The sequence below is a fragment of the Orcinus orca genome, chromosome 15 (assembly GCF_937001465.1).
Source record: "Orcinus orca chromosome 15, mOrcOrc1.1, whole genome shotgun sequence".
Taxonomy (NCBI): domain Eukaryota; kingdom Metazoa; phylum Chordata; class Mammalia; order Artiodactyla; family Delphinidae; genus Orcinus; species Orcinus orca.
The window spans coordinates 53602546-53622461 of NC_064573.1; positions in this window are offsets into that span (position 1 = coordinate 53602546).

Sequence of the window (19916 nt, forward strand, 5' to 3'; positions counted from 1 at the left end):
AACATGACCAGAAGTTCTATAGAGTTTTTTTTACTACTTGGTTAACCTCAATTTGTTTCATTTTTAAAAACGTTTTTCAAAGGCAGTATAAATAATTTTTGTCAAATAAAATGTGACTTTATTTTTCCTTATAAAATGTATACCAAATTTTATGTAACTTTGAAACTCAAACCATAGTGATATATTTATTTTTGTAGTGAAAAAGCTAATAAATAAGCAATGTTGTGGTATGAAACTATGTCAAGCTATCTGTGGTAATGTAGTGATAATGACAAAAAGATTTACAGAATCTGAGTCAGTGAGTCACATTAGTTCTTTCCTGAATGATTGTTAGGATGGTGGAAATTTACTATTGACCTCCACATTCAAGTCATTCAACCACCGGCAATGACTTTACCTAAGTACAATGAAAGGGAATAAAAGCTGCATCACAAAGGATAATTCTTTGAATTAAAGATAGATGTGACAGCCACTATACTACAAATGAAAAGTAAATATTTCATTGAGAAGATATGAGTCTATGGAGCCTGAAGGATGGAGGATATCAGATCTCAGGTCACACTGATGCACACAGCTCTTAGAGGAGTGAAGCCACTAAACATCACATCCTACGTAATGATAACAATTGGACTGCAAAGACCACTATAATTGACCTCCATGGCTATCTTCTTTCTATTTTTCCTGGCTCCAGGCCTGGTCACTATTTGCCCTGTCCATATTTTCATTAAGCCACCCTGCCCAAAAGGCAGGGGCAGAGTCAATTCTATTTTAATGACTGTCAAAAATAAACTTCGTTGTAGTTCAGTATCCTTCTTATTTTGGTGTTTTTGTTTGTTTTGTTTTTGTTTTTTTGCCACCAGTTCGACTGACTTCAAGCAATTCTTCCTCATATCCAAGATTCAGTAATCTCTTTAGGACACTCTAATCACATCAGTCAAAAGCCTCTTATGGTGCTCAGACAACATATTTCAAGTGGCCCAGCTGGATATTAAAGGTCCTCTATAGTCTTGTTCCTCAGACTCTTCTGACCTCCAGCACACCCCTCCATGTACCCAGTGTTCCAGCTGAATATGTTGTCCTCTCTTGGCATATGCTTTGCACTTTTCTGATAAATAAGGCTGTTGCCTGCAGTGTAAGGAACTCCTGTCCATTTAAAACTGTCTACTTATGTCAAACTATTTAACAGAGAAACAGGCTCTCTTAAATGATAATCCAATGAAGAGAAATTCATCCTTCTCTGTATAGCTCATCGCAGAGATTGCTTTCTTTGCTCTAGAATAACATGTTCTTGTTTTTTGTTTAAATCACAAAGACATTGGATAAGCTTACTGTTATGTATTGTTGTGAATTATGTTAATGCAATTGTCAGTCCAGAGAAAATAGGCACATAAATGAATAAAAGTGAATAAGTAAAACTTCTGCATATTTTGATGGTTTTACTTACATACGCATTTATTGGTCTTTATGGAGGACAATGAAAGACACAGTGGTCCTGTTTATAATATTTTACAATCTTTTCTCTCTAGTCTATTCCTGATCACATTTCTATAAACAACAAAAATTAAAGTATTTAAATCAAAAGAATAAAGGGACAGGCAAAGGAAGACCTTGAGATTTTATTGCATAGTCTGTGGGGCCTATTAAAAGTTTAAAGCAGGACTTTTTTTGTGTGGCTTAAACAATAGGATAGTTTTTATATGTGTTTTTAAATATCATTTATTAAGAAGGCTGGAGGAAAAAAAAAAAGATGCCTGGAGATAGGCAGCTTCCAAGATTGGCTTAGCATTTAAGGATATCTGAAAGAACCCTGGCTTCTCTCCATCTTTCCGTTCTGGTATCCTAGGGGTATGGTCAACAGTAACCCCCACCCCATCATGGCCACAGGATGGCTTGTGGAGCTTCAGGCAGGATGTCCTCACACAGCACTGACCCTGCAGATTGCTTTATTTATTTATTTCTTATTGGAGTATAGTTGCTTTACAATGTTGTGTTAGATTCTGCTGTACAACAAAGTGAATCAGCTCTATGTATACATATATCCCCTCTTTTTTGGATTTCCTTCCCGTTTAGGTCACCACAGAGCACTGAGTAGAGTTCCCTGTGCTACACAGTAGGTTCTCATTAATTATCTATTTTATATACAGTATCCATAGTGTATATATGTCAATCCCAATCTCCCAATTCATCCCACCCCCCCTTTCCCCCTTGGTATCCATACGTTTGTTTTCTACGTCTGTGCCTCTATTTCTGCTTTGTAAATAAGATCATCTATACCAATTTTTTTTCTTTTTTTTTTTTTGCGGTACGCGGGCCTCTAACTGTTGTGGCCTCTCCCATTGCGGAGCACAGGCTCCGGACGCGCAGGCCCAGCGGCCATGGCTCACGGGCCCAGCTGCTCCGCGGCATGTGGGATCTTCCCAGACCGGGGCACGAACCTGTGTCCCCTGCATCGGCAGGCGGACTCTCAACCACTGCGCCACCAGGGAAGCCCTATACCAATTTTTAAAATAATTGTTTCTGCTTAGATGAAGAACTGGTTCAACAGTGAAGAAGATGGACTAGAGATAAACAAGACTTGGGAGTATAGATACCAACTCATCCATAAGTAAATGATTTGATGTGAACAAAGAAAATGCAAGAGCAAACATAGAATGGGGGAGAGGGTTTAGTGCTAATTAGAAAGTATAACTGATGGGATCAGTTTATTGATTGAATGTGAAGGGATATGGGAAATTTAGTTACTTGAAACTTCCAGGTTGGGTGGCTGGGTGGTTCAAGTTGACAACAAATTAGACAAATGTGTTGATCACATATTATATGTAGGTACTATCTAACACATGAGGGGTGGTTAAAATAAACAAAGCACACTTCTTGTCCTGAAGCGGCTTACAGTCTAGTGGGAGGGTTGCCTGGCTGTAGCATAAGACAAGATGTGAAAAGCCTGAGGCCAGGGTGTGTGTGTCTTGTTCACTGTTATGATTTGACACTTCATAGATGCTTAGTAAATATTTGTTGGCCGACCTAAGCCTGGGAGGGAGAGAGGGAGGATTAAGCCCTCTTCATTTGTCTTACTCAATATGTGATTTTCTCTGTTATAGTCCTCTTGACATGAGACACACCTTTGAGACAGTGCCTCACTTTTCACAGAGAATCTGTCAGATGTTGGGCTTTATATATAATTTTTAGCAGTTCTTTTCAACTGCTTTCTGCTTATTTCATGATGGACTTGAAGGCTTCTTTAGACAATTTTTCTTTAGACAGTGAACTCAGTAACACAGAAGCTGCCCTCAAGCCTAAAGCAAACTCTTGATTTAACAATAAACCCTGAATTACTAGTTTTTCCAACCACTGAATGCCAGTGGATCTTTTGAAGTTTTGAAGTTTCTTGCCCCTCTTCTGATAAGAATCACAAAAAGATGAAAGCCACGTCTATCTGTGTGTGCACACACACACACACGCACAAAACACACACACACACACCTGTGAGGGAACAGATGCTCAATTGGTGATATTGAAAGATTTTTAAAAATATGTTATTTCTTTCTTTGAATAAACTTCCAGTCAAAGAAAGTAAAACTCACAGGCAATAGAAATTAGGAAATGTGTTTAAAAGTTGGGAAATTTACTCCAGTAAAATATCCTTTCAAAAATAAAAGTTTTTATTTATTTATTTATTTATTTATTTATTTATTTATTTATTTTTGGCTGTGTTGGGTCTTCGTTTCTGTGCGAGAGCTTTCTCTAATTGTGGCAAGCGGGGGCCACTCTTCATCGCGGTGCGCGGGCCTCTCACTGTCGCAGCCTCTCTTGTAGCGGAGCACAGGCTCCAGACGCGCAGGCTCAGTAGCTGTGGCTCACGGGCCTAGTTGCTTCGCGGCATGTGGGATCTTCCCAGACCAGGTCTCGAACCCATGTCCCCTGCATTAGTAGGCAGATTCTCAACCACTACGCCACCAGGGAAGCCCCAAAAATAAAAGTTTTATAAAGGCTGCATTTAATGAAGTATTTTAGCCTCTTTCCATAAATTGGTTTATCATTTATTTTCTTATAAATTTTAATGCCTCTAGCATTCTAAACTAAAATCAATCATTTACTAATCCAGGTTAGAGTCTTATATATAGATATGTATGTTTCTGGGTCTGCCATTACTATTGATAAAATATTCTCATAAACCCCTTGTGAAGCAATGGAAAAACACCGAAAACAGTTGTATCCACTGCCTGGAGAAATGAGATTCAACCACAAGCGTATGAACAAAATGGACATATAAGTAGGACAATAATAGTGTCTTAATTGCTTTGCTAATGAACTTTTCCATTTCCTTAAAACAAGAGGATTGCTGCTTCACTTTAATGTGGCATTTCTGATGCTTATTAAGTATTATGTGCTTTTAGAAGAAAAAAATTCTTAAGATATAGATATGTGCGATGCCCCACTTTTTCTTATGTTTTCTATTTCTAAATCTCAAAGAGAGAGTAGACAGGTTGAAAATTGCCTGAAAAACATATACAACATATGGATTAGACATACAGCAAATGTGTAACACTCATAATTAATAAAATGGTCTACATAGATTAAAGTACTAGCTTTATTTTAGTTAGTACTGAGTCTTGCTAAGTTTCCTTCTAAATGGTTTCAGCTGTACAAGACTATTATAAGCTTCTGATTAGAAATCTCCATATTATAATGAACTAATGAATAAATATAAAGAATAATTGCATTTTGAAATAGCTGGAATTAATGGAATAATAATGGGAAATGGCATTAGTTATTTCTTTTACTATAAAACCTGCTTGTGGAATGTGAAGCGTAGATAAACTTACAGTGAGGTGAATTCTACCAGTTAGAACTCTGAAATCTATAGCTGTAATTGAACCTACCGATTGAGCACCCAACCAGGATCTAATGTAGTTGTTCTTGATTGGAACTTGACAGAAATCTGTGGTGTGTGTGTCTGTGTGTACTTTAACAATCTCTTAGGGAATGAATGAGGACAGGCAGTTACAGAACAACTGTATTAGGCCATCTGTCAGTTTCTTAAGTTGTATTCTGTTTATCACAGAGTCTATGAAAGAAGTATTTATTTAGTGTGGCATTTTCCAAAAGCATTTGACTATACAGTCGTCTGTGCCTGTGAAACTCCCAGCAACTCAGATTTAGTTTTCAGCACTAACAACTCATTGTTAAATGCTGATGTAGCCATGGTTCCAGACTGCTGGAAATGGTCCATAAATGAAAGAAAAAAGTGTTTCCACTTAGTATATAGCCTGGTGATTCAGAGCACAGTCTCTGGAAACAGACTGCCTGGCTTCAACTACTGGCTCTACCATTGGTTAGCTGTGTGATCTCTGACAAATTACCAAACTTCTTCCTGTCTTAGTTTTCTCTTCTTGAGGTTAGAATAGCAAATATAATGACATCCTAGGATGGTTGTAAGGGTCAGATGAGTTAATACATAAAAAGCACTTAGAGCAGTGCCTGGCAAATTGTATACACATAGAAGAACTTGCTAATATTATCAGTAGTAGCAGTGGTAGTATGGTATCACCTTGTCGTTTAAGGATGACAGTACAGAATTCTAATATTGTTCTGTTGATGGCAATATATTGTTGGAATCTCAACTTCTTTCTGAAATTTTGTTTTAAAAATGAATAAAATACTTCATAGTGTTATTTCCTACCAAGTGTTCATTGTATAGCCATCAAGTGCATGACAATATTCTGGCTTTTTTACAGAAAAATTATCAAAGATATTTATTAATAAGTCTTAAAGAACTTGTAACCTGAACTAAGGTCAATTTTGCATGCGATCAGATTAAAATCTGCCACAGAAATTCATATACTTTCATAGGTTTGTCAACAATATCAACAAAACAGTCTCAAATCTTTCATGTAGTCATGAAAAAACATGGCAGGAATTTCAATCCATTGTTTGGAGAAACCAAGATACCATATGCTCAGAAAAAATTATGATACAGTGTCCTCTGATTAATACTATAAAAGTAAAAGAACCAAAACTATAAGAGCTGAAGGAATTCAGAGGGATGAGAGCTCACATTTAGGTAGAATGAGTGAGGAAATCTTCATGGAGGGAGTGGTATTAGAGCTGGATCTTGAAGAATATTTTTAATTTCAGTAGCTCTAGAGGTGGAAAGTAGATGGGGTAAGGAAAAGTGGTGGAGACACTGTGCATGTTAGAAGAAGGAGTGATGCAGACACGTGTAGTGTGTGGGGAATACCAGCTGAGCTATGCAGAGTAGTGAAAGCTATTACGTTCTATGCTAGTCAAATCCGAATGACCCAGGTCTCAGCATTACTAAATAAAATTGTGTCAATCTTTTTTCTCCAGTCTTTCAAAAATACATTTAACCTTTAAAAATTTCACAAAAAGATTTTTACAGCCCATTAAAATCAGATAGATAAAAACAGTCAATGCTGAAAAAGGAAATATTAATATTTATATTAAAGTATTTAAAATGACATGTTCTAATATTCAGTTAATGTAAGATGAACGTATCCATAAGTGCCTGGTTCATATGAATAAATACTGGAGAACTAAAATTACAGTTAATAGCACTGCGTAGTTTTGAGACTAAGTTGAACTGTGCCATACAGTAGAAATAAGTCTAGAGAAGAAAACGATTTCATCAGGAACGGCCCCCCTCTTTGATTGAGCTTTATAGGAATTCCTGCAGAGCGGGAGTAATGAACCCTCTTGAAGACATCTTCCCAGAAATAGTAAACCCTAAAATGTGGTGTGAAGAAATATTACTTATAAATTTACAGTGTCTACTTAGATGGTATCAGGAAAAAGCCAAGCTAAAATACAATGTAATCAATGAAAAAACGCTCTACTTTGGGGAATTGAGATATTTTAGGACAGTATCGTGAAATGAGGAAGACAGTAATTGAATGACAAGAATAAAGAGAAGAGGGCTGGGCATCCCAAGGGTGAGAAAAGAGAGTTGCTGAATAAGAATGTGTCAGACTGTCACCCAGTACTACTGAGGGAGGAAGCTCCAGGGCTTCAGTAAACCCTGAAGTTGAGGGAGGAAGCAGTCGATTTCTAGCTTTTTTTGGGGGGAGGAGGGTTGGAAGGGTAGTGAGGATCTGTAGATCCCACAGGAAGGAAGTGGGAGGGATTCAGAATTGAGAAAGGAGGACACCTTGTCTTGGTGGCACTGGTGGCACTGCTTTCTCTGGGCACTGCTTTCTCTGGGCACTGCTTTCTCTGGGCACTGCCAAGACAGAGCTTGGCAGGTAGAGCACTGGCTAGATTCCAGCCCCTCAGCTGGGCATTTGTGCAGGGCACAACCTGCACAAATGTACCTAGTTGCCCTGACAGGCTCACAGTGGTTTGTAGTAGCCTTCATAGGAATAACCTTATAATATACAAAGGTATTTCATCAGACTACTATAGCTCACTGATAATATCCCTGAAGACTCTCCAACTCTTATGTGTAGCAAGATCATACATTTTTCTCAGCAAACCTCTGATTTTTAGTATCTCCTAAGAAACAGGATAGCTCTGAGCTTCTCAGGCAAATGCCATAGTGAAAGTTAGAAAATGAACAATCTAGCCAGCAAAATAATAAAGTATGGGCAATGTGGTAGGCAGAATGATGCCCCCCCCCAACCCACCAATGTTGATGCCCTAATTGCCAATGTAGTTAAGGTTAAGGACCTCAAAATAGAGAAATCCTGGATTATCTGGTTGGGCCCAATATAATCACATGAGATTTTATAGCACAGAATTTTTTCTGAATGGAGTCAGAGAGATGCAGTGGAAGAGGAAGCAGAAGAGAGATGTGGGGAAAAGGGAAGTCGGAGAGGTGCCAAGCGTGAGAAGGATTCCACACTCTGTTTCTGGTTCTGCAATGGAGGGCCAGCCTTGTGTGAGGACTGGAGAGAGGCCCCAAAACGAAGAGTAGGCGCCAGCAGACAGCCAGAAAGGAAGCAGAAACCTTAGTCCTACAACAAACAGCAGGGCACTGGGTTCTACCAACAAGCCGAATGAGCTAGGATTCTTCCCAGAACCTAATACCTTGGTTTTAGCCTTATGAAACCCAGAGCAGAGAGACCTGTCAAGCCCACTCAGACATTTGACGTACAAAACTATGAGATAACAAACTTGTGCTGTTTTAAGCGTAAAATTTGTGATAATTTGTTATAGGAGCAATAGGAAACTAATACAGGCATCATATGTTAGCAATAAATATGACTGTAAATACGGCTGCCTCATGGAAGCCAGGTTGCAGTCGTAGACAAAGTGTATTTAAGCCTTCATAATCTCTGAGAGAAAGCCATGTGTTATCTACTCAACTTTACAAAAGACCCTTCCGATGCCCCTTTCAGTTTTAACCTTCCTTTAAAGTTCCCTTACCCAAATGAATCTGGTTTCATGCTTGGCACTTACATTTTACTTACTCTTGACTTTAACTTTTCTGTTGGTAATTTGTCTACCTTGACTCTGTCTTCCTTGTTGCCTACCATTCAACACTGCTATTGTTTATTAACCCAAGATGACTTGATTTGACCCTTTGTCCCAGTCAGCCTAGCACTCACGCCTTGAGGCATCAATTTGGCATCTTATCCAGTGTCTGACTCATGGCTAATTCTCTGTAGGTTGGGGACACATTCACTGAAATTTGACCATTCCTGGGTGAACTGATGCCGCTGAGTTTCTGAACAGGCAAAACTGAGATTTCAGTGGCAAAGCTGAGTTTCCAGCTTGGCAAGGCTGACAGGCTATTCACCTTGTCAGCCACTTGGCCTCTTCTTTTGCTAGGTCTTGTCCTTGCGTATTTTATATAATTTAATAGTTTCCCAACCTGCTTATGACTCTTCTCATATCTGCTTTTCCTTTTATATTTCACTGTGTATTAGTTACTTGCTTGAAGAAAGACTGTAGGTAAGATTGAGAAATGGATGGAAGCAGAAAACTAAAAGCTTAAGAAAAGCATCACACAGCTGTCTGCTGGAGCTTCAGTCAAAAAAGTAGCTTCAACCATGGAGGAAATAACTGTAACCCACAACATTTAGAAAAATGCAAAAGCAGTGGTGCTTTCATTTTGTCTATCATTGTGTTGCAGAAGTGATGCTCCCTCCCCTTTTATTTTCTTTAAAATGTGGTATAGGTCGGAGGATAGTTATGTCTCCTTCCTTATTGTTCTTTATAGAATTATCCAGTGGGAGAAACAATCTGGCTTTGGACTTTATAAGATCATTTTCTAGACTATTTAGAGCTTTATAAAGTTTACCAAGCAAGTCTTTTCAGAGTACATATTATGCTAAAGCAATATATATAGTGTTTACAAGAGTAAATTAAAGTCATTTTTATAACTTCCTAGAATGGGAGTGGCTTCATAAAAAACTGGACCATCGTTAGTAGACATTACCTGAATTTCTTCTGTGAAAATGTGAAAAGCCCTTATAGAGGTCAAATAAGGTAGCTATTGCCCTCAAAGGATTTGAATTTATATTCTGAAAGATATAGTAAGATTATAGTAGGATATATCTCTCTCTAGCTATTCTGTCTATTCTGTCTGTTTGTCTATCTATCTATCTATCTATCTATCTATCTATCTATCTATCTATCTATCTACATATCTACCAAGAGAGGGAGGGAGAGGGAGGTTGATGGATTAAAATAATGGGCTCACATAATGATTGTGGGGCTGGCAAGTCTGAAACCTGTAGGGCAGGCTGGCAGCCTGGAAATTCAAGTAAGAGCTGATGTTGCAATCTTGAGTTCAAGTTTTGCAGGACAGGCCAGCAGCCTGGAAACTTAGGCAGAATTTCTATGTTTCATTCTTGAGGCAGAATTCCTTTTCTTTGGGGAATCTCAGTTTTTGCTCTAAAAGCTTTCAACTGATTAGATGAGGCTCATCCATATTATGGAGGATAATCTGCTTTACTTATAGTCAACTGCTTATAAATTTTAGTCACATCTAAAGAATACCTTCACAGCAATATCTAGACTAGTGTCTGACTGCAGAACTGGGCACTATCGCCTAGCTAACTTGACATAAAATTAATCATCACAGACAACTGGTTGTCAACTTGGCCTCCATACACATCTCCATAACCATATTTAATCTCCAAATAAAATCAAATAACAAAGTAATTCTTCTACCAAGCATGATACAACGATTCTGTATACAACTGAAAAGGTACTTAGCTTTTCCCTAAAAAAGGATGCAAAGTTGTTGGGATGTTCTCCTTGACATTGTGTTTAAATACTATAACATAAAGTTAACAATACTTAAATATCATAATGTAAAGTTAATATATCTTATATTGTATGAAGAAGGGAGAAGAGATGGAAGAAAAATATATTTGCTATATATGTGTGTGTTTCTGTGTTGTGTGTATATACACAAACATATTAATAACATATAAGGGATAATTATAGTCCTCATTTCTGCAACTGATCTTGTAGTTATAGCTGGTATTTATAACTGCCTTCATCTACTACCCATTCTGTATTCCCTTTGTTCTCATTAAGCACCTCAGCTGGTCGTGGTTCTTTATCTGGTGGGATGATCCCACCTTCATTTCTGAAGGATTTGGGACATTACTAGCTCTGCTGGAATTGGGTCATCGTAGTTTGCCGTTGACTTTCACCATAGGGCATGCCAGTTGGCTTAGTCCATGTGGGCTACTATAACAAAATACCTTAGACTGGATGGCTTATAAACAACAAACATTTATTCCTCACAGTTCTGGAGCCTAGGAAGACCAAGATTATGATGCCAGCAGATTTGGTGTCTGGTGAGGAACTGCTTCCTCATAGCTGGCACCTTCTAGCTGTAAACATGGGGGAAGAGGAGCTAGGAGCTCTGTGGGGTCTCTTTTATAAAGGCACTAATCCCATATAAGGGATGTAATCACCTCACAAAGGCCCCACCTCCTAATACCATCATGTTGGGTGTTAGGTGGGGCACTGGGCGGCACAAACATTCAGATAATAGCACAGTACTAGGAGACTGGGTGGCTGCTTCATGACTGTGAACCTCCTTAAGGATGAGGCAGTGCATGAAATGCTCAGGCAATGGCAGTGAAGGCAGGAGCTTGCTCTCAAATTTTCAAAACATTGTAGAAAACTTTTGATTTCAATAATAGTTAGATGCCACCTAGAAGGCAAATCATATTTGTTTCCTAATTTATGTTTCAATTATGATGGAGTGAAACAATCCAGATGTATTATAAAGAATCTATGTTAGTCCTACAACTCTTCTATTTTTTCAAAAGGTATTTATGATCAAGTTGCAAAAAAATAAAAGGATATATTGCCTTCTCTGATTAAAATATTTAGTTATTATAAAAATCCAAAATAAGGATTGCAACTCTGCTATAAAAATGCCGTGAAATATAATGCTACTGTAGCTGAAGTCCTGTTTTGCCTATAGTAGAACCTTTTGATTATTTTTCAATAATCAAAAGATCTTTTAAGCAAGCTCTCATTTATTTAATATGTCCTATGAGGAAATGGCATTCCTATGAAGGGTAGAATCTGGGGGAATGGGGTTTATGAAGTCTAGATTACCTTAGGAATATGAATTGTTTCCTTGAAACAGAGGGAGAAGAAACCTATGGCTTGCTTCGATTCCCCATTTTGGGATAAGGAGTTCTCTTGGAGAACTAGGCCTCTCCTTAAGGTAAGATCAGAAAGCGCACTGAGAGTTACTAAGTGCCAAGCTCAGGAACAAAAACAAAGGGATGAAATCCATCAGAATGCCCGTCTGCCAGCCTAGAAGAAAATGAGGACTGTAGACTGTTTTTAAGATTTGGAGTTACTGTTAAAAATATGTAAAATTCTGTAATCTTTTTAGTGTTCCCATATTTGTTAGTTTTGTATGCCAGTTTCTTACTTTCTAACAGAAGCAAAATCCTTAGAGTCAGTAGGTCGGTGAATTTTATTTTATTTCATTATTTTATTTTTGAAAGAGTGAAAGGTAAGCTGAAAAAACATTTCTATAGCTAGGCTTGAGGAACATAGACTCCCAAGGGAGAGTGTTGGTAGTAACAGTTCTCAAGAAGAGAAAGGAACATTTTGTATGCTATGGAGACTACTACAAAGGAGAAAAAGAATCTCCAGATTATTTTCAAAGCATAGAGATAACAGGCTAACAATTTTCTAAAATCTAGAGTATCTCTTTTTTTTTTTTTCTTTCGGTACGCGGGCCTCCCACTGCTGTGGCCTCCCCCGTCGCGGAGCACAAGCTCTGAATGCGCAGGCTCAGTGGCCACAGCCCACGGGCCCAGCCGCTCCGTGGCACGTGGGATCCTCCCAGACCAGGGCACGGACCCGTGCCCCCCGCATTGGCAGGCGGACTCTCAACCACTGCGCCACCAGGGAAGCCCTAGAGTATCTCTTTTTATCAGGTAAATACATAAACTAAACATTAGCAAATTTAGGTCATGTGGTACTGATATTCCAACCATGAAGCAATGTCATTAGCTCATTTGTGGTTAGCCACTTAGAAAAACCTACGGTTTATTAGTTAGATCTTTGAATTAGACAGCAAGGGTTCCTGATGTCAAACTTTCCTTATGTGTTCAGTATACTTAAATTTATGCCAAGTGTAAGTACATGATTACATGTTTTATATCTCCGAATATTATCAACTTTCTTTTTGTTGGTAGTGTTACATACAGTCATGGATAATCATCCCACATACAGGTGATGAAAAATACCTAAAATATATTCAAAGTACTTAATTTGCCATTAAGGATTAATTTGATTGTGATCATTACCTGGTTGAAACACTATTGCAAATCTAAATCAATTTCTGATAGTTTATGGGTCATTTAAAATAATTGTCCACAACAAAAAGTATATAAATTAGTTAATAAAAGTAGTTCTATCTCTTTAAGGGACATCAAACATTTAATATCCATCCAAATTAAATTTAAGTTTAATCTGGACTGTGGGAAACCTGCAAATGACCCTGTTAATTATCAAATAAGCCTAACCTAATCCATACCTAGTCAATAAAGAACTCTCTAAGAGAAGCCCTGGTAAATGTGAGTGGAGACTGCCAATTTTATAGGGCAAATATTATTTTTGAAAAAGTTTTGAGAAGTCATAAAAAGTGCCCAATAACCACTTTATTTGTTGTGCAGCTGTCTTGTCCATCATGGAGCTGTATTAGTGTTTGGGGTCAATGTCACATACTCCTGGAGATGAAAGGAGAATATTTCCTGTCTGTTTTTCAGTACGTATAGTTGAGGAGTAGTGGCTGCAGAGGGACAGAATTGGGTATCTTAAATTCTAGATTCACTCTGCATTCATTCATTCATTCATTCACTCATTCATTCTCTTGTACCCTGTGGCTCCTTATCAGCCCCTTTTATCACTGCTTACACTATGCTTGACAGGTCAAGAGGTTCCTGCAAAATGTATCTGTGAACTTTGATTGCTGTGGGCATGGAAATTAACAAATGGTCTTAAAAGGCTGCAGTGCTAAAAACAAAACAAAATGAAACTCACAGGCCATACTGTGAAAATGAATTGCATCATTGCTTCTGAGTTCTGCTATCTTTTCTATTGACTTCACTTGTATTGCATTTTCTGTTTCTTCCATCAGGTTATGCTGTCTAGCAACTTCCATGGCCCATTTTAACACAACACATCTAATTACATATAGGTATTATTAGGACTTTTGAATGGCACAGAAATAAATGGAAATGCTTGTATTGTATATCAGAGTATAAGCTAGTTATTTACAGAAATTGGATATTACCTTTTTATTTTTCTTCTAAAGCTTTAATACGCATTATTTTTAAAAATTAAGAACTGCACCAATCTTCTGGAGTCCCTAAAAATGTTTGCCTGAACTTTCACCCTATTTAACCACTTTGCACCTTCAAGCAGATTTTAACCCAACTAGGCTCTTTTTATTCTTCAAACTCACTGGTACTCTTGCTCTTTCCTGATTAACATGGAATCATCACTACTATATGTGACACATCCAAAGCTTTCCTACCTTCTTTAAATTTCTGTATGTGTTTACCTCAGCTTAGAACATTTACTATTAATGACCCTCTAGGGGGAAGGGAGGAGGCCTTTCAGGTAGCACAGTGAGTAAGAGCTTAGATATAGGAGGCAGGCAGCCTGGGCTTAAACGTGGCGCTTCCTAATGCTGTGATGTCCGTAATTCCATAACCTTCCTACAACTTCTCTTTACAGATCCTTAAACTTGGAAAAAGAAAACTAAATGAATTGTCACTGTAGACAATATTTCTTTTCACTCTCAAAATGTTCTGGTTTGGGCAATACATTATATAGCCACACAACTGATATTGCAAGTTGTACATGTTAGTGGTACTTGCTAGTAACCTTGGCCAGAGCAACCATAAGATATAAAATGGCCTACTTTGAGTGTCATATCTTGTATTAAGCAGTAACTGCGAGAAGGTTATAGTAACAACCAGGAGGGTAAAGAAGAGCAAGGAAGAGATAAAACACGCAAATTCAGAGTAATCTTCTGAATACTTCAGACATGATTGTGTTATTTTGCTGTCATGCAAACAGGCATGTCAGAAATCTGATTATTCATTCCATAATTTTTGTGCCTGGTTGTTATTATAATGATTTTTTTCTCTTTCCTGTCATTGTGTTCATATTTACAGTCGCTTGCTTCTTTATAATTTGATTGGTGTATTACATTATTCTTATAGAAATAGTCATACCAAAGATTCCATTTGCTCCTCTACATTTTTTCAGTCACTTTACATACAAGTAGGTAGGGTCATGGACACCAGTTCTGGTCAAAAAATTGTGGGAGGGGTGCTCTGTGTCCTTTCTAGGCTGAGGCTGTGTAAAGGCTTGCTGCTTTTCCAACTAGTGGAAATCCCAGAGAGTGGGTCTCCATTGGGCTGTCTAGACCACACCTCCTGTCCATCTGCAGGAGACATGTGCTGTGATGTGGAAACACCCTTTGTTATATGAAGCCACAGAGAGTTGGAGGCTATTGGTTATGTCAGCATCACCTAACCTGTCCTGACTAATACAGAAACTGCTACCAGGAGAGATGTGCTGCTGTAACAAACAAGCCAGAATCCTCAAGTGCATGGCCCTGGGTTTGGTGGCTACTGAGTAAATGACTATCAAGCTAGAAAGGTAGCAATCAATTTTTTTTAATAAACTTTTTAAAAGTTTAGAACTGTTTTAGATTTACAGTAGCAATCTGTTTTTGCAGGGGTGAAATATTTTATAAAACTGGAACCTGTGATAATTTGGGAAGCAGATCTTGTAGTGTACCTGATGTAGCTCTCTGAGAAGAGGTTGGAAGATAGAGCATGAATAGTGTGTGCTGGTTGCTTTGGGGTTGTATTTCACAGGGTATTAGCAGAAAGAGGTGATTTCAGAATAGAAATTGTCAATTTGCAGCTTAATGAAAGGGAATGAGGACATTTAGACGTTTTACTGTTAAAAGAGCCAACTGCTTTGACATCTAGTAATAAGAGGCTTGAGAAAGACTTTTTGAGAAGCCTACTCAGTACCATCTTTCAACTAATTAAAATGCTTAAGGGAACAATTAAACTAAGTATCAGAGCCCAGAAAAAAACATTTTTTCTCCACTGAAGCCCAAGGGATTCTAGATGCCACCATTAAGTTTAGAGAAAGTGAGAGTTACCAGGATGAGAAAGCAAACAACTATTTTCTCTATGAGGACTATGTCTCAAAGAGAATGTTAGATACATTTACTGGCACATCGGGCTAACTGGAGTCGACTGGATAAGAAACTCTTGAAATTTTTGAAATTATTATATTGCCAAAGAAGCCACTGAAGTAAAAGAGATGGAGCCTTAAAATGACCCTAGTCAGTTTTAGGATAAGTTAAGTTATGCCATGGCAACAAACAACTGAAAATACTAGTGGCTTACAACAGGCAAAGTTTATTTCTCCTTTGCACACATGACCATCATAGTTGGCTGTGCTCTGTATGTTCTCTTTATGCTGGGTCCCATCTGAAACAACCACTGTCTGGTACGTTGCAAATCAAAGTGGCAGAGGGTAAAGAGAGCATGGAAGCAGGTCCTACCGTAGAGGTAACACATGCCACTTCCCATAGGATCTTGGCTGAAACAATGAGAAAGCCAGAGATTAACCGAGGGGACATGTGATCCCCTTGCCTGGAGAGGCAGTGAATATTCATGAGCAGCGATGGAGACTATGTGATACTGATGTCTTGTGGGCAGGAAGTGGGCTCAGAAAACTGCATAGCCACAATGAAGGTGAAATTCCCCAAGGCTCAATTCAGATGTGAACAAGAGTCAAGATAAAGGACTCAAGGATTATTTTCCACCCCAGTCGAGGGTGCTCTCCACAGTGTGTACTCAGTGGGATTTGGGGATTGGTACAAAAAGTCATTATTGTGCCTTTCCTATTTTTCTCTCCAGATGAAGTTTTCTGTTGTTGTTTTTTGTTAGTTAGGGCAGTAAGAGGTCTTTTTTATCCGTAAGTCTCTGGACCTAGAAGAGCCACATATGAGCTAATGTAGAGATGACTGTGCATCACCCAGAGACCCTGGGCTTTCGCCTGAGTCTTTGGCTGGAAGTTTTATGTGATCTCCCTTGGGAGGTGGTTAAATGTGGCCCATCTGTTGGAAGAAGAGAGCAGGATATGCGGTGATTAGACGGGCAAACTGGAGCATAGATGGTAATGCTCACCAAATATTCCATTTTCCCCTCCATTTCCACTCATGTGACCATGATGGCCAATGACCTATGAGTGGAAGCAAAGTGTCCCTTCAAGGCTGAGATGATGAGAAGCTCACACATGATCTGCAGCTTCTCCTTCCTGGTGTGGAGCCTGAGCAAGCCTTGCAGGGAGCACACTCACAAGAGGAGAAACCTCTGTGGGATCCACCTCTGAGGGACAGTGTGGGGCAGAGCCTCCTGCTATCCCGCATGAGGCATGAGCCTGAGTGATCAACCGACAAAGACCTACTGTATAGCACAGGGAACTCTGCTCAATATTATACAACAACCTAAATGGGAAAAAAAATCTGAAAAAGAATAGATACAGGTATATGTATAACTGAATCACTTTGCTGTACACCTGAAACTAACACAACCTTGTTAATCAACTGTACTCCAATATAAAATAAAAAGTTAAAAAAAAAATCAACCATTCTTATGTCAAGTGCCTGCGCTTTGGGAGTGGTTTTTTCCTCAAGCCTAATCTAGTCTATCAAGTTATGCTGGGTAAAGCTGAAAACTCTGTATAAAGCAGACTTTTTAAAAAAGGTCATTTTAGTTTCCCTTCACATTTATGAGGACACTTTGTGTGGCTTATCCCCCTTATTCACCCATCTCCCTGCTCCTGGGGGAAAAATAAGTATCACAAGAATAACTGAAGAGGCAGAGAGCCTGATCTAACCATAAAGGCTCTGTTTCAAAAGCAGCAAAATGTGGTTAGAGAGTTTGTTTTTCCCTCTCCACCTAATGGTGCATCAGAGGTTAGACACACTCAGGAAAAGGTTACTGAGAATATCCTTTGGGAATTCCATAATGGGCGTTGGCTCTTTGTACATCGCTTCTAATCAATGCAAAATAGCAGATTGTGGGTTCCATAAGGAAAAACACAGACATTTAGTCACATGAACGCACACAAATCCAAAAGAAGAATTAATTATTAATGATTCTGTGGTTAGGCTCAACTTCAATTAATAAATAATTTAGAATGCTGTAGGCAAGGAAACCACATTATAATAAAAAATAAGGTAGAGTCTTAACCAGAAACCTCCAAATCAACATTTAAGAGGTCATTTCTCAACATTGATAATTCCTAACAGTGTAGCACTCTGCTCAGTCCACTCCTGCTTATTCATAGCAACCCGCATAGACCAGCATGAGGTTTTTATTAGTATTTACATACTTCTTTTCATAAGTATATGATGGTATATTGTAAAAAGGACATAATTCAAGATGTAATCTGGCCTGATACAATGAAAATAGATACACCCAAAGCAGCTTTCACTAACACATATCAAGGCAACAAACAAACTTATTTCTGCTTGCAGTAATGCCTAGACAGTGCCAGAGTCTTTCAAATCCCAGAACTACTTTAACACAAATTAACAACCATCTTAAAAAGTCGTGCTACAGCAGGTACTCTTCTCATTTAATGGTCCATCTGCTGCTTGTGGCTAATGTATGGGCCAGTCACTTATTCTAGAATCTACCAGCATTTAGGCTTCAAGATGAAAAGAGAACAACATCATGAGATGCTGTTTTCTTTTGATACGCACTTGGTAAGCACTCCTTGTGTTCTTTGAGCTTCAGAGTTAAAACTACTTCAGTAGGATGTAGACATAGGAAGAAATTAATCTGGGAAGTCCAGTTTGAGAATTATTTTCAAGAACCTCTCGTCCCCCCCTCACTCCTCTCCCTCCTTCCCAGGACAGTAATAGAAAAAGGGGAAAATGAGTTCAAAGTTCCTTTTCAAGCTGCTTTTGGCAACGATTGCATATCTAAAAACCAAGATATTTTGGATGGCTTCACATTCAGTAAACTCTGTGTGATGTTTCCTGTCACTCCCTGTGCAGCTAATTTTTGGAGAGTGTGACATTAGAGACAGATAAAACTGTCTCTAAGCATAATTTAGTTGTCATAATTTATGGTCTTTCAAAACCTAGAATTTATTCTAGGCCAGACGAAGTATTAATCGTGTGGACTGTCTGGAGCTTTTGTCTGAGATGATAGAATTAGAAAATAAAGATGTTGATATAATGGTCCATTTTGTGCTACTGGCTTATTTTCATTCTTATTTCATGTTAAAAGTAATAGCCTTTAAAAAATTGCTTATACAAAGTTAACAAATGTAATAAAAGGAAATAAGAGCCCTGTGAAAGCCTCTGGTTCTACATTTTATTACCCAGTGTTTAGCTTTTTTTGTTTTCTTCTCAGTCCATTAAATAGATACAATAGTAGAAATGCCTCAGAGTTAAAAGAATATTTGCAAATTTGATCATATACATTGAGTTCTTATGAAATAGGTATTCTATAATATAAAGTGGGTTAAATTTTAAGAGATGTACATCATTTATGTATAACTGTACGATAGGCAATTAAAATTAGTTAAACTGTATTGGTCTATTTGCTAAAATAAAGATGAATGAGAAGAATTTTTAGAAGAATTTGTCTTCTAAGGAAAAAAAGAGGAGTCCTCATGCTGACATTTATTCAATGGCTGTCTAGTGTTTTAGTGCCTGAGTCTCATGGCAAGGGACTCTTTCAAGTGATAGATTCCAGAGGGTCCTTATTCTAGTGATTGGCAGTAGACAGCTTTGGGCTTAGGAATCAGCATTTATAACCAGCAGCTCAGGTGATGCCAATGTGCATGGTCCCTGTCCACACCTTTTTTTATATATATATAGGTAAAGATAAAAGCTGACAGAAGAGAGATTAGCTGGATGGGAAGAGAGGAGCCTCCTGTGAGGGACCAGGTATAGTAAATAAAAATTTAAAAATTCCCTTGGTAAAGAAAACCAAGGGGAAAAAAAGCATGAAGAAATAGATGGACTATCCAAAAGTAGTTAACAAATAGGAAAAAGCCAGTCTATCAACCTACCTAGACCAGAAGCAAAGTTAACAAGTGTAAGAGGATGATGAGAAAGGATGTAATTGGATAACCTTCATATTATTGTATTTTAGTTTTTCTTTAAAGTTTTGTATTGGCAGTTATCTTTTTCTATCATTGTGTTTTTAATGTTTTCCTGTCCCCTCTACCCCCACTGCCCTGACTCTTACCTGCTTGGAGAAATAACTTGTTCCCTCAACAGATGTTCTTTGATACCAATTTCTTGTGTGAGGAAAGCTTAAGAAGTAAGAAATAATAAAAACATAAATGGGGAGAAATTATCCTCCTTGACTCATGGATCCTAGTCTTGGGGGCACAAATAA